Source organism: Lemur catta, chromosome 17, assembly GCF_020740605.2.
Source record: "Lemur catta isolate mLemCat1 chromosome 17, mLemCat1.pri, whole genome shotgun sequence".
Taxonomy (NCBI): Eukaryota; Metazoa; Chordata; class Mammalia; order Primates; family Lemuridae; genus Lemur; species Lemur catta.
Genome location: NC_059144.1, coordinates 17658322 through 17683452, shown reverse-complemented (window position 1 = coordinate 17683452; position 25131 = coordinate 17658322). Strand labels below are relative to the sequence as shown.

Genomic DNA, 25131 nt, shown 5'->3' with positions numbered 1-25131 from the left:
GATTAGCATTGGAATTAATAGAATGAGTAAAGAGGATCCACCCTCACCAACATGGGTGGGCAACATCCCTTGAGGGCTTGAATAGAACAAAAGGATGGAGGAAAGGCCAATTGTCCCCCTTTCTCTCCTAGAGCTGGGACATCCATCTTCCTCTGCCCTTGAACATTGCAGCTCCTGATTCTTAGTCCTTTGGACTCAGACTGAATTACACCACTAGCTTTCCTGGTTCCCCAGCTTGCAGATGGCATATTGTGGGACTTTTCAGCTTCCATAATCACATGAGCCAGTTCCCATAATAAATCTCCTACGTGTGTGTGTGTGTGTGTGTATGTGTGTGTGTGTGTGTGTGTGTGTTATATTGGTTCTGTTTCTCTGGAGAACTTTGACTAACTCAGATGTCTTCTACAGATTTAAAAAGATAAACAGCTACAGCTTAGCTCGACTGGCTTTGTTGAGGGCAATGGTTCCCAGAGAGTGGTTCCTGGACCACTAGCAGCATCTAGGAGCTTGGTAGAAATACAAATTCTTAGGCCAGGTGCAGTGGCTCATGCCTATAATCCTAGCACTTTGGGAGGCTGAGGTGGGAGGATCACTTGAGGTCAGGAGTTCAAGACCAGCCTGAGCAACACAGCAAGACCCTATCTCTACAAAAAATAGAAAAATTAGCCAGGAATGGTGGCACGCACCTGTAGTCCCAGCTATTCAGGAGGCTGAGGAAGGAGGATCGCTTGAGCCCAGGAGTTTGAGGTTGCAGTGAGCTATGATGATACCGCTGCACTCTAGCCTGGGCAACAGAGCAAGAGCCTGTCTCTAAAAGAAAAAAAAATCCAAATTCTTGGGCTCTAGCCCAAACCAACTGTCTCAGAAAGTTTGGAGGTGGGACTAGCAGTCTGTGCTTAGATGCATGCTAAAGTTTGAGACCTACTGAGGTAGGGGACCCAGCTGTGGCTAAGTATGGGCTGTGTGATTCCAGAGCCCATGACAACACTGGATGGTCTCTGGGTAGTCATTACAGCACCAATTATGGAGTCTGACAGCAACAATGAAAGATATCATTCTAGCCAAAAAGAAACATGACTACCATTCCCTCATAGGCATGGAATAAAGGAGGGATCTTCAACATGCCTTTAGTGCTCCCCCCCCCAAAGACAGAATTCCTGGGCTAGGGTTGAGAGTGCCCATCTAAACTAACCTGAAAATATAGATTAAATGCCAGCTGTGGTAGATGAAAGCCATGTTGAGAGGAGGCTGAAAGAGGCCGGGTCCCTTAAGAGCAAGATTTGGCAGTATTAGATAGTAACAATCACTAGCTGCTGTAACAAGAATAATGGCTTTAACAAAAAGTTTATTTCTTGTTCACATAGCATTTCAAGGAAAGCATTCTTAGTAGACAAGTCATAGTCCTCTACCTGGTGATTCAGGGGTTCAGTTTCCTTCTATCCAATGACTACATCATCCCCCAGGGTTTTTTGTCACCATCTGTATCCAGCTAGCAGAAAGAGAGATTGTGGTAAGGACACACTCTCTTCTTAAAAGCACTGGCCTAGAATGACACTTCACTTCTGCTCACATCATTGGCTGGAACTCAGTTACGTGGCCACATCAAACCACAAGGGAAGCTGAATAATGTAGTCTACCTGTGTGCCTAGGAAGAAAAGGAAATTAATTTTTCTTTTCTGTTCTTTTTTTTTTTTTTTTGAGACAGAGTCTCACTCTGTTGCCAGGGCTAGAGTGCAGTGGCGTCATCATAGCTCACTGTAGCCTCCAACTCCTGGGCTCAAGTGATCCTGTTACCTCAGCTTCCTGAGTAGCTGGGACTACAGGCTCGTGCTACCACACCCAGCTAATTTTTTTGGTAGAGATGAGGTCTCCCCATTGCCCAGGCTGGTCTCAGACTCCTGGGCTCAAGCAATCCTCCTGCCTTGGCCTCCCAAAGTGCTAGGATTATGGGACTGGAAATGAATTTTTGATGAAGAGATAGCAAGATTTTTTATTGGGGACAGAATGAGATGATGAAAATAACTGGACTGTGAGCTCCTAGAGATAAAAAAGTGTATCTTTTTTTTTTCTTTGTCTTCAGTATTCTTAGCACCTAACAAGTACCTTGCAGTGCTCAGCGCATGTTGGTTGAATGAAGGCAAACCCTGGAAAAGTGTTTCATGAAAAATGTGCATCACACCTACTCCTGTTCCTCTTCCTTACATCCGTGGAGAAATTCTGCCAGATACACCACCTTCTTTCTTGCTAATCCTGGATTTAACCTCAGAATGTTTATCAATTCAGTGTTTCTATCAGACATTATCAATCAATTAGCAATGGCTTGTAATATGAATTCTAATTGCCATCTCTGGGACCTTGACTTTCTAGCTGTAGTCATTTAGTCTGTAAAATGGGTGTAAGCCCTGTCTAGGCAATTTATCAGGATTGTTTTAAGGATCAAATGAGATGCAGCATATGAAAGGGTTTTGGTATAACCTAAGAATTATTGTTGATGATTTCAAGTGTAGCATTTTTTATATGAGACATCGAAGTATAAACACTTTATAATTTCCACATGTCTTAGTACCTGCCAGGGCCCATATTTATAAACCAGTGACCTTACACTGTTAAAATGTCAGTGCCTTCAAAATCTTTTAACTCAGGGCCTTAGAATCTTCCAAATGCTGAGGAGTGACATCTTCCCAGACCAGACTGCTGATTGGTCACAGGGAATTGCCCTTCTTCGTTCATTTCTGAAATACTACTTTGGCCAAGGCTCTGATAGCAGCGTATTTCCCATGATATTTTCCTTGAAAGGTTTTCAAGTAGTGTAGACTATAACCCCATGGGCCAGTGTTGAACTCCATGGATAAGTCTCAACACTTCTGCTCACCCAACGAATGAACGATATCTGCAGGAGAGGAGCTAGGCTACACCGACTTGCCCAGACAATTTCACTCCAGTTTGAACTTGTGCCCGTGCTGGATTCTTGACCTTAAAACTGTATAGAAATCTAGCTGTCATTTCTCCACGATTCTAAGTGGTCATGTCTTGACATGATCAGTCATGAGGTATATGGCCAGTAATTTGTTGCTAATCCTATGTAAAGCACCACAGTCTGAGTGATTTACCTTTCTTAAAAAAAAGTAAATGGGAGCAGTTAGTCTTATAATAATGTCATTCCTATTCTTTGCACTCCTGATGTGCTCTCCTGAGCAACAGGGCAGGGGGTGGCATTGTAGCTGAGTGCTAGGAATTTCACATGGTCCTTAGTCCACCTTATATAGGTCTCAGCCTGTGACCATTAGCAGTTCTGACAACTGTAAATTATGGTCATGTTTGTGAGTGGTGATTTTATAGTTACTGCCACTGTTCATGCTTTTGCTTCAGTAGTATATGCTGTCTCACTTTATTAATAGTACCTGTGGGGGAAAGTTCAGGGGGGAAAACAAAACTTGTTCTTAAAAATAAAGTTAGCCATATCTATTTAGTATTTTTCTTATATAAAGGCAATTTTTGAGATCTTTAAATGGCTTTTTTCATTATTCAAGTATTTTCAAAATGCTTTTATGGCAATCACATCACAAATATTTTACAGTACTATTTGTCTTACTTCTCTGGGAAAAAAACCCAACATAGATTGTGAGGAGTATGGGTTTCATCCAAACCTCTCCATGAAGGGGGAGGGTGTGTAGCAGAAAAAACACTGAGACAAACAGCTCTAACCCAGTACTTCCCTATAAGCACACTCATACATCTTGCAGAGTTACTTGTTGCCCTCCTGTCTTCTGGGCATAACCAGAAGAGCAGATCAGTGTCAACTCAGACAAAGTCAATACTGGCAGGGCTCCATAAAGGAAGTAAGGTTCTAGAAAGATCCATTGGCATACAGCCAGTACAAAGTACCAGAAGCAAAACTGAGTCAGGGTTAGCAGCCAGGAGCTAGGATTAGAAAAGTAGGTGGTTGAGAACAAGTAACAAAGATTCAGATACAATGACCTGTTTTGGTAAGTAGGTCAAAATTGTGGAGTATGTGTGTGTAGTGGAGGGTGTCTTAGAAGGGCACTGTTTAGTTAACTAATAGGCAAGGCAGATAAAAGTAGCTCATAAATGATTAGATGGAAGGTTGGATAGATGGACAAATTGATGCATAAATGACTGGTGGATGAACAGTGGATGAATTGGTGGTTGAATGGATACATGAATATAATGAAATCATTATCAGCTGTGTGGCTGATATTACTGATGAATGAATGGTGGGCAAGTGAATTATTAGTTGGATGAATGGAAAAATAAATGGATGGATGGATGGATGGATGGGTAGATACATACATACATACATAGATGAGCAAATATATGATTAAACTGATAGATTGGTGGTTATAGACAAAGATGTATTATTGAATGAATGGATGGATGAAAGCATAAATGGATAGATATTTGGTAGGCAGAATAATGGTGCCCCCAAGAAGTCTTAATATGCATATGTTTTGACCCCCCAAAAACTTTTAATATGTTAGATTATATGGCAAGGAAGAATTAAGCTAGTCAATTTACCTTGAGATAGGGAGGTGATCCTGGATTATCAGGGTGGGGCCAACATAGTACCAAAGGTCCTTATAAATACAAGAGGAAAGTAGAAGGGACAGGGCCGGGTGCGGTGGCTCACGCCTGTAATCCTAGCACTCTGGGAGGCCGAGGCAGGTGGATTGCTCAAGGGCAAGAGTTCGAGACCAGCCTGAGCAAGAGCGAGACCCTATCTCTACTAAAAATAGAAAGAAATTATATGGACAACTAAAATATGTATAGAAAAAATTAGCCGGGCATGGTGGCGCATGCCTGTAGTCCCAGCTACTCGAGAGGCTGAGGCAGTAGGATAGCTTAAGCCCAGGAGTTTGAGGTTGCTATGAGCTAGGCTGATGCCACGGCACTCACTCTAGCCCGGGCAACAAAGTGACACTCTGTCTCAAAAAAAAAAAAAAAAAAAGTAGAAGGGACAGAGTCAGAGAGAGATTTGAAGATGCTATGCTGATGCCTTTGATGGAAGAAGGGGCCATGAGACGAGGAATGCAGGCAGGCTCAAGCTGAAAAAGTCAAGAAAACAGAATCTCCCCATGGCTCCCAGAAGGACTGTAGCTCTATCAACACCTTGATTTTAGCCCCTTCAGACACATTTTGGGCTTCTGGCTTCTAGAACTGTAAGATAATAAATCTGTGTTGTCTTAAGCCACTAAGTTTGTGGTAAATTGCCACAATGGCAATAGAAATGGATGAATATATTGATGGGTAAATAAATGGGTAGAAGATAGATGAACACTTGGATGACTAAATGGATGGATGATAAATGGATAAATATATGGATACATGGGACATGGATGGATAGGATGAGTGAATGGATAAATGAATAAATGGTTGGTTGGCTGGAGGAAAGAATAAATGAATAAATGGATACATGGATGGATAAATGAATAGATGGATACATGGGTAAATGAATGAATAGGTGTTTAGATGATGGATAAATGGGTATATAAGCACATAGAGTTATAAAATGTGGGTAGAGGTATAGACATATGGATAGATGGATGGTTGTCTACTGGATAGGTAGACAGACACATGGGTTGATGATTGGTATAATTAATGGATGATTAAATAGATATATGGATGAGTAATCAATGACTAGATAAATAGATGCTTGGTTAGAGATCTGATTGGATAGATAGGTACTTACATATGTGTGTATCTATGCATGAATAAATGAAAAGTATCTCATGCTTAAAGACAGAAGCATTATCTTCAACTGAAATATGGATTTATTAGACATTAGGGAAATTTCCAGTTAGGAAAGGAGACATCCAGGTAGACTGTAAAATGTATGCAAAGCCCTGATCCTGGACTAAGCCTCCATCCTCCAGGATGAACCATTTAAAACATGGGACCTTTGCACTTGATGGTTTCTCTACCTGGAATATAATACCCTTCCTTTAAGTAATTAACTTCTACTCATTCCCTGCACCACAGCACAAGCATTGCTTTCTTAAGGATGCCTTACTAAATATGCTCTTATAGTATTGTGTAACTTTCCTTTGGAGCACTTATTAAAATTTCAATTTTATATTTGTCTGATCACGTGATTAGTATCAGTCTACTCCACTAGGAGTTCCACAAGGACAAGGATCAAAGTACTTTTGCATATCATTTTATCCCCATCACTTCAATCATGCCTGGCACGTAGAGAGTACCCAGTGAGCACTTTTTTGAATGAATGGAAACCCTTCTGTGGCATTCCCATTTAAATCATCAGGAAAGATCTTAATGGATTACTAGGGCATTATTGATACCATGGCTCCTAAGTCTGGCTTTACTGATGGAAGACCTACAGGGCGAGTCTCCTCCAAAAGGGAAGAGTCAACCAGTGAGTTCAGGCCTCCCTCTGCCCAGACTTCCCTCTGCTCCCAGAGAGGGCCAGATACCCTGTCTCTGGGCCAAGTTAACCATCTGCCTTCATGGAGATCCTCCTCATTCAGCTATCCTTGAGCCAGCATCTCTCTGACTTGATGAAGCACTCCAGCCATCTCCCACCCTGACCTCCAACAGTGCCAGCTCCAGCCACCTGCCCCTGCCCTGCCCCAGGCTGGCAAATTCAGAAGCCATACCTCTTACTCACAGCTCCACATCCTCTTCTGTCACTCTGATCATCCTTCTTTTTTCTCATCTCCACTTAGTTTCACTTTGATCTTTTCAGTTATTCTGCTAGACTTCAGTTTGAGTTTTGTGATCTGTTCTTCTTTTCTGTACCCAGCACACTAAGGATCTGAGAGAACTGCACTCACATCCCAACTTTGCACGAACTCTTGAGCAAGTTACTTAATCTTTCTGACCCTTAGTTTTCTAATCCATGAAGTGGATGCAATAAATCTATGTCCCAGGTTGGTTGTGGGGATTAACAAGATGATATATATGAAGCATCTAGTATGGTGGCTGGCAACAGAAAGTGATAATCAATTATTAATTCCCCTTCTTTCTTCCCAGGTTTCTCTCTCTTGTTTCTTCCTGCAGCACAATGCAATCTCCTTTTCTATTTTTTACTTTTCTGTCTACAGAATGTTTTCTAGTCCTCATAAAAATAGCACCACATAAAATGAAATTGCACAGTATTTTTATATCCTCTAAATAACTCAATTCAATTATAGACTGGTCAGTTTTAGTTATTTGAGCATTAACAAAGCATTTGAACCTGGCAAATAAAGTTCTATATTCACATTCAGAAAATAAAGAGCTAAATCAATGCTTTGGAAAATGGTAAGGGATAGACACTTTCCTTAAGGTTTAAGACCTTATATGGAATGTGACAGCCTATAGTTAATGCTTCTGGCTAGAAGACAACACACAGGATATCGTTTATATTTTAAATATGACACAGCAGCCACGAAGCTAGTAGAAGAATGAAGGCTCACATTTTCTGGGAAGAGGGATTTGGCAGGAGGTCCTGTGTGTTATAATTTAATGCACAGGGACCTAAGTTTTGTATAATGCAGTCTCATGTGAAGGAGATTTGAAAATTCAGAAAGAGATGGAGAAGTTAGTGGGAAAGCGGTTATCAACTTATTATTGGAATATTAGTGGAATAATTAGATAACAGTGAAGCTCCCTAAACTGAAGGGAGATTTCAAGACAGGGTCATAATCAACTATTATAATACAAATGCAGACACAGAGAAAAGCAGACAGTCCAAGGTTCCAATATTAGCAGCACCACTTACTTGACTTTGTAACTTTGATCAAGTTATTCCATCTCTCTGGGCCCCAATTTCTACCAAAATTAGAAACCAATATTGTTTATATCATAGAAATGTTGTGGCTATTAAATAGTCCATTAAAGTGCCAAGAACAGTCTTGAGTACCTAGAAAGTGAATAATTAGAGGGTAGGTTTGATTATGAATTATTACTAGTTATGTAGTTACTGGCACATTCACCTTCACTATGTATTATTGAGAAAGGTACTTGGATACCTGTGGAAATGTTGGGGAATATTTCCGAGAGAAGGTGGTAATATTGACATTTCTCAGAAAATTTTGGTTTAATGAACACAGCCCAGAGTCTGACTCTCAGACTTACAGCTTAGAAATCTGATTTTGTCAGCACTGAGAAGAGATTCATCTCCAGGGCAGACTCATACTAACCAAATGTATTAGACCAATGTATAAACCAGATCATAGTCAATTAATTTTCATTGAGAAATACAGCTTTTGAAAGTACGAGAACACTCAGGTCAGTGTGATTAGTGCATTTTCTCCCTAGGCTCATACCTATATGGGAAGCCAAATTTTTAAATGAAGACTGCATAATACACAACTTAGAGTCAGGGCCGTAAGAGACTTAGAAGATCTAAATGTAAAGTAGGTTCAGTCTAACTAGCTCAAGCCAGCAATCTCATATTCGGGATTGCCTTGCCCGTACTGTGTACTGTGAAACTTTATCTTCTTTGCCAAGCCAAAAAGGAAAACATTGGTTGATGATTTTGACCTCATAAAAAAACACTTCTGTACAACCAAAATACCATAAACAAAGTAAAAAAAACAAATGACAAACTGGAAAAATATTTGTAACACTCATGTCAATTAAAAGGTTAAAATCAAAGCATAAAGATCTCTTATATACCCATAAGAAGAAGACCAGCACTGTCAGAAAAATGGACAAAAGATATGAATAGATAGTTCACAGAAAAAGAAGATGAATGGTTTATAAATTGTGCAAAGAGGCACACCTCACTTATGATTAAATGCTTTATAAACTCTCTCAAGCTGATAAGTGGAAATGTTTTATTATTGTTATAATTCACCTTTTTGTTAATGAAGTGGCATATATATATGGCTGTACATTTGTAGATGCATGATATTATATTTGTATTTAATATATGATTAATAGCTATTAAAATATATTCTTTTATTCTATCTTTTGCCTATTTTTATATTCTTTCTCTTATTGATTTAATATTCGGGTATTAACCCTTTATGCATGTTGAATAAAGTCACCCCCACCCCCTTCCCTGGAGTTCTTGAGACAGGATCATGTAGGAGAAGCAGAAGAGAATTCCCTTTAACTGAACATCCAATGTGTATCAGATTCTTTCATGTGGATTATGTCATGTATCCTCACAACAGTCCTGGGAAGCAGGTACTGTGATTCCCGTTTTACAGCTGAGGGCCCAGTGGCTCCAAGAGACTGAATAACTTGCTCAAGGATAAACAGCTAGTAGGTTGTATTTGAAGTCTGAACCTAAAGCTGTGCTCTTTCCTCTTGGTCATGCAGATGCCCTCCCAGAAGGCTAACAGCTCTCCTGAACACCTAATCCCTACCCTACTACCACATCCGGGGACCCAGCTGCAGTGTTAACCCCAGCTCCTTCCTGAACCAACACCAACTGGGTAGTGGCTACATTTGAAGCAACGCGTAGGCTAGAGTTAGTCATACTGCCTTTGTTCCAGAACCCTGTGTGTTTGGGGTTGAGTCCTGAACATCTGAGTGCCCACTCAGTTGCAATTCCTCCTTACTTTTTTGTTTCAGTTTCCCTTGCCTCTGAGGCCAGGCCAAGTCAGCCTTCTACACTTAAAAAAACAAACAAACAGAACCTTGGCCTGGTGTGGTGGCTTACTCCTGTAATCCTAGTTCTTTGGGGGACCATGAAGTGGGGAGAATCACTTCAGGCCAGGAGTTTGAGATCAGCCTAAGCAACATAGTGAGACACCGTCTCTACACAAAATAGAAGAAATGGTGCCCACCTGTAGTCCCAGCTATTTGGGAAGCTGAGGCAGGAGGATCATTTCAGCCCAGGAGTGTGCAGTTGCAGTGAGCTATGGTGATGCCGCTACACTCTAGCCTGGGCAACAGAGCAAGACCCTGTCTCAAAAAAACACAACAAAAAAAGAACTTATACTAAACAGAAGCAACCCATCTACCTTCCTTAAGAGGAGGAGTTGTACTTTGACTGGGTCAGATGCTGTGGGGTGACAATCCATATTTGCCACCAAGTAGGATCACTAAAATTATATCCAGGAATACGGCCCCTTCCCTCTGCCTCTTGTCAGCATCTACAGCACTTGCAGATGCTGACACTCAACATATCAGTGCCCAGACAGACTTTACTGTAGCATACCTCCCAGCCCGAACACAGGCTTCTCTTTTCCACCTCGTACATAGTTTTACCTCCTTCAAGTCCCATCTCATGGCTAGGCGCGGTGGCTCACGCCTGTAATCCTAGCACTCTGAGAGGCTGAGGTGGGAGAACCACTTGACGTCAGGAGTTTGAGACCAGCCTGAGCAAGAGCGAGACCCCCATTTCTACTAAAAATAGAAAATTTAGCCAGGCATGGTGGTGCATGTCTGTAGGCCCAGCTACTTGGGAGGCTGAGGCAGGAGGATCACTTGAACCCAGGAGTCTGAGGTTGCAATGAGCTATGATGACACCACTGCACTCTACCCGGGGCAACAGAGCAAGACTCTGTTTCAAAAAAGAAACAAAGATTGGTTCCTATCTCACTGTTGCTATATGCGGCCCTGATATACCTCTTGATTTGTATCACCTGCCAGCTGGTCTCCCCACCACAAATTCTGGCCTGGTAGGATAGTCTTAAAGCCTGGGCTTCAGTGAGAACCCTTCAACCCCTTAAACCCTTTCTGAGCTGGCAGAGTTCCCACAGCCCCTGTCCTATTCCTGAGGTCAGTCCAGGCCCAGGTCCTAACCCTCCTGGCTCAGTCCACGATCTTTATGGGCATGAGGCCAGGCCTGCTTGTGACTGTAAGACTCAAACCTTGGTTCCAACTTGACTCCTTACCATTCTGGCCCCTCCTACAGCACTTCAGGCATGTCAGCAGGCAAATAAGCTGAGTCACTGCTGGGCCAGGCATCCTGCAGCATCATAAGAGAAATCAACAGAGCAAGAGGAAATCAGCTCATTCCACAGAGAGGCACTTGGAGCAGCCAGGCAGCTGACAGCCCCTGAGAAGTCAGGCAAAGGACCACCTAAGTCACTACTGTGTCCTCTCAGCTACTGCACTCTTTGGAGAGAAGTGTTTCCAGGACCTGATTCTGCAGACCCATTCACACCTGAGCAGTGTCTGTCACAGGGGCAGGATGGTGGGTCCCTGCCAGGCTGTCTCCCGGACTCTCATTTTTGTACATGTCCCAGTGGTGAATTACTGGACCAGGGCATGGAGGACTAATGAGAAACTGTGTGTCCTACGCTCTAGGAAGGATGTTTGAGGGTTGTGGCTGAATTAATCTTTAGGTGCTCACTGATACTCACCTTGCCCAGCTCCAAAGATCACTGAGACACCATTTCTACCCCAGAGGGTTTGTGGACTCGCAGGATGAGGATGTTAAAGCTTTCCAGGTTGTGGTCTTGTAGAGGAAAGAAAATAGAAGTAGAGACAGAGATGTACAAGCAAAGCCCCCTTGTGTGGTGTGTGGTTGAAAGGAGAATACAGTGGCCAGAGGATTAGGAGAGCTGGTTTCATTTCTTAAATTATGTACTGAGAAGTTCAGATAATTGCAGAACAGTGGCAGTGGCAGGAGAGGAGGCTGGAGAGGTAGGTTACAAGAGGGGGCTTTGTTCTAAAGACAAGATATCTACAGCAGAACAGCAAAACATCCCCTAAATTAAGGAACATAGGAAAAGAACAGACCTGTGAGTGGAGATGACATGCTTAGGTTTGTACAGAGGGAGTCTGAAATGCCAGGGTGGAGTGCAAGTGCAATCCATTTGCTCTGTGTGTTGGCCACATCTTTAGCCTTTCTGAGCAAAGTGGCTGAGTCCACAGGCCCTGTGCAAGCCTCTCTGTACGAGTGGCGATCAACAGATCCAATCATGTCCTCTTTCGGGCAGTTTGGATCTAAGAGATAAACTTAAGCAGCAGACTGTCCTCAAAGTTGAGAGAGACACAGAGAAGGCAGCAAGCAGGGGCCGCCAGGCAGCGAGTCATCAGTTAGAAGGAGCAGTGGGGTTCACAGGAGGGGCTTGGCGAGAAAGCCATGCCTCAGCAGGAGCAAATGGCTGTAGGGGTGAGAGGAGCCAATGCAATCGCCAGAGGGAGAAGCCCTGAGATAGAAGCAGAGACAGAGAAGTGCTACCTTCTGAGCAGGGTGAAGGCACAAACGTGGGGACCCCTGAGTGATTCCATCTCGCAGGGAATCACAGGATGCCTGGAAAAACAACAGACACATCCTGTTCATCCACAACTGCCAGATTCTAGGGAGAGGCCCAGCTCCTCTCTCCCTAGACAGCAGACATGACAGTACGGCGGGCCAAGGGCCAGGATTCTAACGGAGCCACAGCGTGAGAGTGACTCTTCCTCTTTTAAGATTGGATCTTTTTTGAAATACTCTCTGTCTTCCTCCCCTGTGGCTGAGAAGGGAAGTGACCGGGGCCATGGTGTTGCCAACCCATGGAGAAAAGCCTGCGGTAGGTGGATAAGTCCAGGTCTGCTGAGGGCACCCATCATTCCCTGGGCTTGCTGTTCTGCACCGTTGGAGGGGAGATCGGGATGGGTCCTGCGATGGGGACGGGGGGAGCAGAAAGGATATTGTATCATATTACTCAGGGTTCCCAGTTCACAACAATAGAGACCATATCCAGTGATCCTAAAGGAATTCACTGGAAGAATATCGAGTAGCTCACAGAACTGATAGGAAGGCTGGAAAACTGACCCCAGAAAAGCCTGTTAAGGTGCTACTGCCGGAGCAGCCCAGTTAGGTTATTTCTGCCAGTGCTGCTGTCACTGAACACATGCCTGTGATGTGCGGGGTTCTGGTTCCCTCCGAGTGGAATGGGTGCTCAGATGCTTAGTAGCCAAAAATGGCAAACATCCTCTTCTGAGATCCGTCTGGGCTCCCTCCAACCTACGTCAAAGAAATCCCCCACATTATTCAGCCCAGCACAACCAGAGGCCAGAGAAAGAAAGTGTGCATTTGCCTGGCCTTGGTCTCTGGGAACATATTTCTTTCAAAGACTCGGGGAGAAGGAATGGGCTGTATGGGCTGTGGCAGGACAGGTTTCAGGCCTCAGGAGTCCTGGGCGTCCTCCAAATTCCATTATCCCCAACATGACTCAACTCATCATCGTTGGCAACGCTGGCCAAGAGAACTCCGAGTTGAGAACCAAGGGGTGAGTAGCTGTTAAGCAAGGGGTGTGGTTTAGAATGTTCTAGGATATGCAAAGCCTTGGTGCATTTGAGTAACTGAAATTGATTCTGTATTGCAAGGAAAGTAAGCAAAGGAGATAGTGGAGTGACATGAACGAGGGAGGAAGGTCTATTAGGGAGTTTGGATTTTATGCGGAGGGCAGTGGGATGTCACAGACATACTTTAGTCCGGGGATACACTAGACAATATTTGTGCTTTAGGAAAGATAACTGGCTTCTGTAAGAATATTAGTTCCATTAGGACGAGGACTTTGTTTTTCTTATCACTGTATCTCCCGCATCTAACATACTATACGTGCCCAGTAAATAAGAGTGAAATGAACGAACAAACAACCGCCAAGTGGAAAACGTATCCAGAATAATCAGTTAGGCGGCCACCATGTAGTACAAATGTCAAATGACAGGTGACCTGAGTTGTGGGGATGGAGAGAAGTGGCCAGACTTGTGGGATGTCTGGGAGATAGAACAAAGTAGATGCTGGCAGGGGCGTAATGATGCTGATAGTGGGGAGCGTGGTTTCAAGGATGAGATCCTGGGTTCTAACACAGACAACGGAATGGTGGAGGTACCATTATCTGAGATATGAAAGACTGGATGGGTAGGTCGGAGTAGAGATTAACAAATTCATGTGCCAGCGCGTTAAGTTTTAGGTGTTGATGGGACATCCAGGTGAAGACTTCAGCTGTTGCCACCCTTTGGAGAAAAGTTCATTACAAGAGAGGCTCCTGGGGAAGCACATCCAAACCCAGATGGACCACAGGTGGCTATTTGGCCGCCCCTCTGGAGAGCGGTGCCAGGGTCTGTGCCAGTGGGGACAACTGAGCCCAGCATGCTGGGACTCTGACCCAGCCTCTGCCCTTGACTCTGCCATTAAACGTTTATGCAATAAGCATTATCAAGGGCCTACTCTGTGCCCGTCCTCCCATCCTCCCCTCCCTCTCCCATTCCTAGACTCACCACTTCATTACAACTGCAGGGAGGACGGCCAGCTCTGCTTTTATGGGGACTCAGCCTGCCGGCTGCACGAGAACCGCTTTCTCAGAATTACATAAGCTAGAACAGAATGCGGGAGCCTCGATTTAAGACAGCACAAGCTGATAAAATGGAGTGCTCAAATCATGCTCGCCTTGCTTGTATAGTTAAAGTAGCAAAACTAAACTAAAACAAATCGCCTAACAAGAAATGTTTATTTACGTACATTCTAACGCCTTAGATAAGAGAAGGAATCCTGTTTTGTCCTAGTGCTGTTGTCATTGTGCCACTCCCACTTCTCTGGGCTCTGATGTGAGGCCAGCCTGTCTTCCAGTCATCAGCAGCAGGGAAATTACAGCAGGGAAGACAGGCGGGGTGGGGAGGAACTCAGTGATTTGTGTTCCTAAGTCACCAAATGGTAACTGCCCTGTTTATTCTCTCACGACTCCAGGGCCTGGAGGTTTGGGGACACTGGGCACTGCTTCTGCCAGTGAAACCGCTGTTTGGGGGTCACTGCATCCTCCTCCCTACAAATTTATGAGTCCAAGAAAGTGTCATCAACACAGTGAAGGGAGGAACAGGTTTGTTGATTACGTCCAGAGCATGGTCAAGATACAAAGGTTTTTCTAGTAGAGAAGACTTTCCTGTTGTATTTTGTGTGATAATACCTGATTTAATAAGGAATTTAAAAAGTGCGTACATTTCAAAACTTGATATATACATATTACATTCTATTTATTTAAATGCTAAATTTATTTCATTCTAAAAATTAAATAACACTCTAACAAATGTAATTTAAATGATGAAGCATGTGCTGTCCAAAGTCTGTCTGCTCTTAGATCCGATTCTTGTTGTTCTCCTGCTTTGCTCTGTGTCAGGGTGAGGTTGGCCTCGCAGGCTCCTTTCTCAGGCTCCTCTGTCAGCTGGGACGCAGCTGGCTTGAGCATGGGAGGCACTGGCAAGAGACGGGCTCGCAGGAGAAAAAGAGAACCCAGGTGTTTCTCCCCCTCTCTTTGCATGGGTGGCATTTTCAGCAGTGTCTGCATCGTCTCCTTGACTCCCAGCTCTCATCAGATATGTTTGCCATGGTCCCAGATTCTCCCAGTGACCCTAACCCAGAACCCCAGGACACTACCTTCTTTTTGTCCCGCTCTCCTAGGGCTGGTAGTGGCTTCCTGCCATTGCTAAGCTCTGAGTTGCTTTACCATCCTCTGTTTGGCTTATCAGCTCTTTTGTCATTTGTATAACCATTCTCTGCATTAAATACCCTCTCTTTTAAATACTTTGAATGGTTCTGTTTTCCTGGTTGGACCCTGTCTGATAAATGCTGTGTCAATGGAGAGAGATCATGGATAGAACATTTGTGTTTTTCAAACTGAGGATGGCCACTTTCTGAAAGAAGCTATAAGGAATCAGAAGCTGAAGTTTGCCTGCAAGTTGTGGGGATGTGGCAGGGGGACGAGCCTGAGCTTCCTGGGCTCTGGAATTAACAGGTCCAGGGAAAGGATACCCAGGTGGCAGACAGCAACAAAGAGAGGGCCATCCCTATGTAATCAGGTAGGACTCTTTGGCGGCCAGCAACAGATACACACTGGGCTAACGTAAGCAAAAAGGGATTTATTGGAAGACTACAGGAAAAGTTACAGAATTGTAAAGAAAGTAGAATAGGTTAGCTTTGGGAAAGACCAGGAAAAAGGTCAGCTCCGGGATCCAGGAAGCAAGAATTAGCAGTCCCTAAGGGAAGCTTGGACAGAGTATCTCTACTATAATCACTTTCATCCTTGGATCATTCAACTCAAGATTCAAAAGCCAAGGAGGGAGAGGGTCCAACTGGCTCAGCATGAATTAAGTGCTCACTATTGCCCAGGGGAGAGCAGGACCCCCAGGCCATGTGCAATGCAGGCAGAGAAGCTGTCCCTCAAAAGAAAGAGTAGGTTAGAAAGCTGGGTTATTTGCACCCTGGGCCCACAGTAAGAATCAGGAGTAAGGCATGAAGAAGTAGCTCCAAAACAAGCAGGAGAATCTCCCTCTCCAGCCAAGAAACTAGCCAAGAACCAAAATGTTGGCCAATCTTAGGATGAAGTGGCTGTAGGTGAAGACACTGGTTGGGGCCCAGATAATTCATATCAACTTGCTTCCTCCTTTGTGTCAAAGACTGTTGTCTGCCACCAGGGAACTGCAGTAACCCCCAAACCACTCAATTCTGGGTAAATGAGATGTGGTGGGGACAGATTTCCAGACAGGAGGCCAAGAGCAGGGAAGGGATAAGGCCTACTTACTTTGTTCCTAGGGCATGTTAGAGGATGGCATTTGTCTCCACGTAGAGCTCTTTAGCAAAGAGTTATTTAGCATGGGATGTCACTGTCCCAGGAAGCCACCCTCAAGAAGCAGCACCTAAGGGCCCTAGTCAATATAAAATCATATTTTCACATTCTAATCTGGAATTATTGGGTAAAAGCAACAAAAACATGAAAGGGATCACAAAAGTTTTACTGGGATCAAGAAGGTATCAGGGATACCAGCTTGGTCTAAGCCATGCCCATGCATGGGGTATAGACATGTCTGGGTATTACGCTATGGAGCTGTTGAGCTTGCCAACCAGACATCAGTTTACATGAGGGTATGAAGGGCTTCCTGGGAGAAAACTCACCCTAAACAAAGGAACCAGAGAACGGAATGACCTAGTTAAATGAGGCTCTCATCTTGAGCGACTCTAGTTCAGAGAGTGGTTTCCACCCAGATTTGTGTCCAACAGGCACATGTCCGAATCCTAAGGTGGCAGGGGGAAGGGAGCAGAGAATTAAAGAGGGGAGGGGAGAATTGAACTTGGAATTCTGAAAAACAAAAACATGCTATAAATGGGAAAACTGGAAGAGTTGCTACACTAGACACCTTGTAAAGCCATGTCCTCAAGCAGTACAGCTGTGGGTCCTCAGTCGGTTCTCCTGGCAGGACACCTTGCTACCCCGGGGCATCTCAGCATCGGGGGCAGTGTCTGGAAGTAGAGAGCATAACTGAGTAGACGTAGCTGTACCCGGTGGAAGGTGGCTGGAACCAAAGAAGAATATACTTGCAAACCTTTCAGGATAATCTCCTAGGCTTGTAAATCCAGGTAAACACTCCTGGGCCCTGAATGAGCCGGTGTGAGGCTCTTGCCTGGAAGCAGGAGTTTTGAGTTTAAAGCCAGGGGCCAGAGCCATCGAAATACAGGTTACTGGAGCACGAGGATTCCAAACAGAGGGAGTGGTAGGGTATGGAGACATTACAGCTGAATAGCTACATCTTCTAGGATACAGTTGCCATCACTTTAAAAATGTCTAGTCATCTTTGGCTTGGTAGTGAATGTGCAGTGGAAATACCTCAGCTGGTACTTGCATTCATGTTAAAAAAGCCCTGTTTCTTAAAGACTGTGTAACTGGTTCAACCTGGGGGGGCCGGCCGGCTTCTCTCTCTCTCTCTCTCTCTCTCCCCCTCCCATGTGCTTGCCCTCCTCCCTTGATCTCTTTCTCTTTCTTTCCCTCTTCGATCTTTTCCTTCTGCAATCACAAGGCTGACTCCTTGCAGCAGCTACTTTCACAAAAATTGATGGCTTCTGCCTTCCAGGAGGGAAAGTTAACAAATTGCAACAGAGTTTTGTTTTTGTTTTTGTTTTTTTGTTTTAAAGCTGAACTGCAAGAACACAGAACCTGCAGGTTTACAGCCTGCTCAGCAGGACAAAGAGAGCAAAGGGAGAAAGATGAAAGCCAAGCAGACCAGAAGAAAGGGAAGCTCATTTAGAGGGGGAGGAGACTTTGCCTAAGCTACTCAGGGTGGGGGTAGGAGTGGGGGTGGGGCAGGGACTTCCCCAAGCATGTGCTGTTTCCACTGTCCAGATGGTGTCATTTGCCCTGCAAAACAAGTAACAGACGACATGAATTTGATGCTCAGAAATAAATGTGTGGGTCATTCATTTGGGAAATAATGGCCATTATACTTAAACAGAAGAGATTCAACCCTATTTGAAAACAACCGCCTTGCTGGCCTCTAGTTCATTTAAATACTCTATTTACATTGTTACCAGCTATATTTGCACAACTAGAACATCTACTTGCTTGATAATTTACTTAGGGTGCATATTGTATTTACATGGTACAGACCAGAGTGGGAAAACTGGTCATACCAGTTTGGAGCTGGAAAGAGTGGAAGCTAACCTGGAATGTTCATCTTGTTTTCCCCAGACCCACTGGCCTTGCCACAGGTGTTGGCATACGGTTTAAGGCATAGAGTTTCTGTAACTTACCCATGGTTAAACAGCTAGTTCATGCTAGAGCCAGCATTTGAACCCAGGGGCAGTCTGGACCCAGATGTTTTAGTACTCTGGTCATTATTCAACATAAAGACCTTGGATGGTTCAAGATGGCAGATTGAACAAGTGCAATTGATTGCTAGCCCTTTCTCCTAAAACCCTACTAAAATAATAGTGCTGGAATTTTCAAAAGGTTTAAATTTACAAAAATAAAGAGGGTAGGGGAAGAGACAGTATCTCCAAGCAACAATACAATTTTAGAAGCTGGAAAGCAGATGAATGAATGGTTGGTGACTTAGCAGGCCCAGGAGGCTGAATCCTAAATGGACGACAGTGAGAAAAGCCAAGAAACAGCAACCTGATTTCATGGCAGAGGCTCCCAAAGGTTCTGGGAATTTGTAGCACTGGATAGAGTTAAAACAGGAAGATTGGCTCAAAGTCTAAGATCCAGACTCCCAGATGCTTTTCTCAACCCCAGCAGAAGATTGCAGATTTATTTTCTGGAGGAGGTAAAAAAGGGTTTCTGGATGGGGTGGGTGGGCTGGTACCAGGTACAGTTGAGGGATGGATCCTCCCTGCTGATAAGAGGGAAATTAGGTGTAAGTTTGTGTAATGAATGTGAGGCTCTTACCCTTTTCTTTTCTCACAACTGCTGGAAGGCTGGTAGCCAGGATTACACCCGCTGGGCGGTAAAGTGGGTGACCCTTCTCTCTGGAAAATCTGACCAACCCAGGAAGAAGGACCTCATACATGGATCCAGGAGAATATCTTACAGTGAAGCCCTCGGACCACATACCCACGCCAAGTGCAAAGAGCTTTTGATCAGCTTTTTAGTGCTTTAGTCTTAAGTACGACCAGGTAACCTAAAAACCTAAACTTGACCCTAACCCTAACATCATAGTACCCCCAAACCACTAAACATCCCCAAATATTTGAGAAAAGCCTTTAATATGAAAGATAGAGACCCACACTAACAGGTGCAATTTTGAGGCATTCGAGACCGTGTAGGGAGAAGATAGCATGAGACACTGCACGCATGAAAAAAGGGACAGGATGTCATGAAAGGGGGATCAGCCAGTTAAAAGAGAGTCCTTGGAAATTGAAAACAGCTGTGATAGAACCGATGAAGTCATTCTTCTGTGATATTTAGAAGATGTTGCTCCATGGTCTTCGATCTGCCACTTTAGAAGTCTGATGCCATTATGATTTTGGACATTTTTCTATGAAAATTGCTGTTATTCTCTAGAAGCTTTTAGGATCTTCTCTTTGCCATCAGTGATCTAATATTTCTGAAAGGTGTGACTCGGGGTGGAAACATTTCTAATGTTTTTCTTGGCCACTCTTTGGAGTCTTTGAATCTGGAAACTCATGCCTTTCTTTTCTGGGATAGTTCAATTCTTTTCTATCTATTTCTTTGGTAATTTCCTTCTGTCAATTCTCTCTGTTCTTTGTTTTTGGAATTCCTGTTATCCAATTGTTGTGCCTTTCTCGTTGGTGCTCAAATTCTCTTATATTTCCTCTCCTATTGTTCATGTCCCTCTTTTTTTTCCTTCAGAGGGATTTCCTCATTTCCACCTTATTTCTAGGATAGGGAGCCCCAGGAAGTGTGAATTGCAAGATCCAGGGAGGCAAGCCCTCTGAGGAGACTGCAGCATTCCCTCACGTGGCATCCACCCTTCATTAGAGTTTGAGCTGTGAGTGTGGAGAGGTGGTCTTATTGGGGGGATCCCTGTCCAGCTCTCTTGCTGCTGTAGTCCTGGGACCCTGGAACAGCCCTCCTGTCCTCAGCTTCTCCTCAGCTTTCCCACCCTCCAATCCAAACTTTTTCCATTTACAGTGGAGTCTAGGATAGAGAATGGGGGATCTGGGGATATACGATTGTCTTCTGAACCCTCGCCTATTGATATATCCCTCTAAAGCTGCTCTTACAACTGACCACCTGAAAAACTAGATCCCATGAGTGCCCATCAAATGACCAAGACTCCAGTTTAGATGTTCCCTTCTAAGAGTACCTGGATAAAAGGCAAGGATCAGCCTGATAGTCCCCTATAGCAGTTTAGGGAATCACAACTTGTCAGGAACATGGGACAGCAGGGTTTTTGTTAGGCCTCAGGTAACACACCACTGCCTAGGCCTTGCTGTGTCCTGGGATGCCAGAGGACTTGTTTCCTTAGCAACAATAATCATGTGACAGGAACACACAGAGATCTGGAGATGTTGCTTAGCAACCATGCTGCACCTGCTGGGGCTCTGGGCCGGCAGCTTGGGCCAAGGAACCTGGCTTTGAACTTGGAAACTCCCTTCAGGGCTGGAAAAATGAGGAAGACTTAATTTTGGGATGCCATTTTGGCCCTGGGCTTTTGCAGGGATGGTAGGGGTACAGATGAGGAAGTTGAGGCAGAGGGGATGGGATTTCTCATAGGAAAGGAGAAGAGTGGCAGATATGGGAAGAGCGGGGCTGGTGAGAACAGATAGTAGGTAGCGGTTCTCTGCCTGGCCCACCCTAGAGAAAACCCTTGCATCTCAGAGGATGGATCTTCAGAACCCTGAGTAGGGACGTGCCTGGCTCAGGACCCAACTCCACAGGGCTTCCCAGGGACCTGAATCTAGCCAGGACATCTGGTCCCTAAGAGTCAGTGCAAGGAAAATTCCCTTCTGCAAGGAAGCAGACCTCTTCACAATGGGTGGACATCGGTGGTGCTCAGAAGGTGCAATTAGCCAGCCTCAGGAAGCAAGCTACGCAACCACAGGGCCATGAGGGAGCTGTCCATGGTTTGGGATAGCCTCCTCACCGGCTCTCTCTCTCTGACCCTCTGCTAGGGCCCAGTTGACTTGGATGCAGGTTGTGGAGTCAAAATGCCTAGATTTGAATTCAGCTTCCTCACCCAAAAGTAAGGGATTACATTTTGTGTTTCAGTTTACCTATCTATACAATGGGAATGGGGATCTCCTGGATTGTGGTAAGGATAAAATGAGTTAAATCACGCTAAAGTGATTATCACTTCTTGGCATATACTGAGTGCCCAGTGAAACTGTCATCATCTTCATCTGCACCCCAATGCTCACTCCCAGGAACTGGCCCAGGAGGCAGAGTCTATGGCCAGGTATGCCCTGATCTTTCTTGATGCCCTTAAAGGACATCAGAATAAATAATGACAAGAACTCTACACTCTCTGCATTTGCAGATGGAAGGAACATTCCCCTGCCCCCTGACGAGCTTGCTGAGAGTTTGAATATCCTTCCTTGACCATTTGACTTTGTTTTGGTGAACCAAATTTTCCTCCAATCCTTGCTACCCCCAATAGCCCAATATCTTCACTGTGGCACTGCTCAGAAAATTGTATATATAGCATGTCACTTTAGACGGCAGTGAGATCACAGGTTCAGGAGTTAAGCTCAAACCCCAGATTCTGCCATATCCAAACCATGAGATCTTGAACAAGTTTCATCTCCTCTCTGAGCTTCAGTTTTCTTATCTATAGGATGGAGAACTGATAGTATCTGATCTCCTTGGTATGAGATATGCCTGGCTCTTGATGATGTCAGCAATGTTAACATGTATTGATAGCTAGAGATAGGACCCCAGATTTCTCTCTCTGTGGCCTAACACCTTTATGAACTGGCTCCAAGTGAGACTGTGAGGACTGAGGGGCCAACGGATCCCATCTGGCCCCTCAAGGGGAGAAAGGAGTCAGTTAAAGAAGCTGATAGTTGAGGTGCCCCCCTCTCTACCGTAAGATGGTACTAGCAGTGGCATCCTGTGTGCAGGACATTGACTATGCTTCTCTCTGGTGCGGAGGGAATCCCAGCCAGCCTGCTATAAGCGCTCTTGTCCCTGTCCTCCACTCCAGCCAGCCCAAGGTCCCTCAGCACTCTCCTCTCCCTCTAAGCCGTGGCAGAACCTGGCGTCTGTTCTAACTCTTTTCTCAACTGAGCTTGTTCCCTAGATGACCCTACAGCTGCTTGTTTCTAAAATTAGCTGGATCCTGCATTTGTCTCTGATAATTAATTACCCAAATGGAGAAAATTGAATAGTTAACTGGTTCACAGGAAGATAATTGGCTTTTCTGAGCCCCTGTTACAAGCAAATAAAGAGGATTGTTTCTCAATTGCCTTCATTAAAGGGAGTCCCTCTCACCCAGGGAGCCCTGCCCCAGAGGCTTCTGGGGCCCTGTAGGGTTCGTTGGTGCTCCTGGTGCTTTATCCCAAAATAGAGAGGCAGCTGGTACAACACAGCCAGTGTAGGCTTCAGGCTCTAATGGGCTTGGCCTCAAGCCCCACCTCCACCACATATTACTGTGTGACCTTGGTATTGTGGTACAACCTCTCTGGGCCTCACTTTCCTTATCTGAATATGGGAGGAATGCTGTGTAACTCACAGGGGTGTCACAAGTATTGAACGAGATAATCATTCAATCAATTTACTGATCTAATGCCAGTAAAATGATTAGTTCTCTACTCATTGATAGACTTTTCATTGATAAAGTTCTTCATAAAGTTGTTTGCTGATGACGTGTTCATCAATTGGGAGCCGGTTCACTACGTCAGCACTATTGCTGCCATCCCGGCACCGTGCTCCCCTATCATGGAAACAGGTGAGACTCACACAGAAACCAAGGGAACATTAAATCAAGATTAAACCTGGCATCCTATGCTGATTGATGCAGAGTCTACACGGGGTAGGGAAGACTCATGAAGGTCTTCTCCAGCCTGTTCAGCTTGTCTCTGTAAGGACAGTGGCTCTGCCTTTTGGTCCTCGGCTCTCTGGGTCACCATGTGGCCACCCTTCTCATAGCAGCAAGCCCTCCCCAACCTTATCCTAAGCACAGAGACTCATCCCCCACCTACTTGGCTGTAGACCTTTCAGAATTGTGTTTACTCCTCCCAAGCTCGGCCCCCTCTAGCATTTATCATGCTCTTGACACTTCTAGGACATATAGATGCATATGCAGAGGCCAAGAGCGTGGGCCCTGAGCCAGAATGCCTGAGTTCAAATTCACGTTAGGTGTCTACTATGTTACTGACCTTGTGCCTCAGTTGCCTCATTATAAAATGGGGTTGATAATAGTAGTACCTAGTTCATAGAGTTCTTATGATTAAATACATGTAAAGTGTTTGGAGCAGTGCTTGGGCCTTGTACATGCTCACAAGTGTTATCTATTATTATTCTCCAGTTCTGATTCTGCATTAAGGCAAGGCGAGGTCTACAGGTAAAGAGGAGAAAGGCAGGGCCGGAGGTCTTCACCTGGCTATGGACTCAGAGTGTAATGTCTCAGGGGCAGCCGGACCATCTCCACTGGGAAGAGTAACTTCTGGATAGCAATCTCTCATTGTCTTAAGTAAATATGTCATACTGTCTTATTTCTGCTCAAACCCGCAACATTTCCTCCCCCAGTTTCACTCTCAGCTGATAACTTTGCATATTGTTTCACCGAGAAAATGTGAGTGATTAGAAAATAACTTCAACAACCTCCCCCCACCACATTACTCCCTACCAGGGCTCTGTCTATATACTATGTTTTCCTCACTGTTAACTAGAGATGAACTATCTGTGTTCCTTTCCAAGGCCGACCTTGTATTGCTAGATCCCATCCTTTCTTGCTTACTCAAGGACATTGCTCCAGCAATTTTCCCTCTTTCCTGAATCATCATTTTTTTCTCTCTACTAGAACATTCCCATCAGCACAAAAACATGCTGCTATTTCTTCATTCTGGAAAAAAAAAAACAAAAAAACAAAGCAAAACTCTTTATCTCACAACCCTTCCAGCGACTACCTCATTGCTTTGCTTCCCTTTACAGAAAAACCTATTGAAAGAAGTTGTGGTTGTTATTTTTAACAGTTGCTGCCTCCAATTCTTCCTGTCTCATTCTCTCTTGAACCCTCTCCAAGCCAACTTTCACACTTACCTCTCTAGCAAGACTGGATTTCCAAGATCACCAATAGTCTCCACATTGCTAAATCCCATGGTCAATTCTCAGTTCTCATCTTTCTTGACCCTGTGGTAGAGAGGGGTTAGCTGTTCACCAAATCTCTCTCTTCTTCCTGCTGGGCACTAGCTGGACAGTATTTCCCAGACTTATTTGTAATTAGGTGTGAGCATATGACTGGCCTCCTTGAGTCCCATGGATATGCCAGCATACTCCAGACCCAGGGTCCTTGCACTTGTTTTCCAATCATCCTGAATACTCTTACCCTAGATAGGCACGCAGCTCATTCCCTTGCCATATTTAGGTCTTTGCTCAAATATCAACTGTCAGAGAAGACTTTCCTGATCATCCTATTGCAAACCCGTTTCCCCTGCAACACTTTCTATCTACCCCTTTACTCCTTTATTTTTCTTTATAGCACCAATCACCATTAATGTGCTGCATTTGTTACTTATTTGCTGTCTCTCCCTCCTTGCCATGAGAATGTCAGTGCCACAAGTGTAGGGATTTCTGATTGTTGTGCTCACTGCAGTATCTCCAGCACCTAGAACAGTGTCTGGCACATACAAATATTTCCTAAAGGAATGGATATATTTCTCCTGAGTCTTAGGATGCTAAAAGGGTGGCTTCTCCTTCCCAACCCTGAGTTACATGATTACAGGGCTCATTCCATAACCTCGGCCTCATGAGGTGCCAGCCTTTGTGGAAAAGGGGGACTGTGTGGACGGAAAACCATTCTACCACATCATAGTCACTATTATTATTATTA

General features: G+C 44.5%; 2 long non-coding RNA genes across 9 annotated transcripts in view; both read right to left on the bottom strand.

The window, feature by feature from the left end:
• Window positions 1-1623: 1623 nt before the first annotated feature.
• Window positions 1624-11359, bottom strand: LOC123622661. Its single transcript, XR_006729573.1, has 3 exons — window positions 11283-11359; window positions 10812-10885; window positions 1624-1645 (listed from the first exon to the last, which is right to left on the bottom strand). It is a non-coding gene; the product is annotated as an uncharacterized LOC123622661 (long non-coding RNA).
• Window positions 11360-14181: 2822 nt separating this feature from the next.
• Window positions 14182-25131, bottom strand: part of LOC123622327 — a 28864-nt gene continuing 17914 nt past the window's right edge. For 2 of the 8 annotated variants that reach the window (XR_006729466.1, XR_006729469.1), the window contains exons 3-5: window positions 24342-24431; window positions 16799-18035; window positions 15746-16551 (exon numbers count right to left, since the gene is read on the bottom strand). This is a non-coding gene — a long non-coding RNA (uncharacterized LOC123622327). Of the gene's footprint in view, window positions 14230-14955; window positions 15119-15745; window positions 16552-16798; window positions 18036-24341; window positions 24432-25131 lie in introns of those variants that run through there. The other 6 variants (XR_006729473.1, XR_006729471.1, XR_006729472.1 and 3 more) reach the window with 6 other exon arrangements.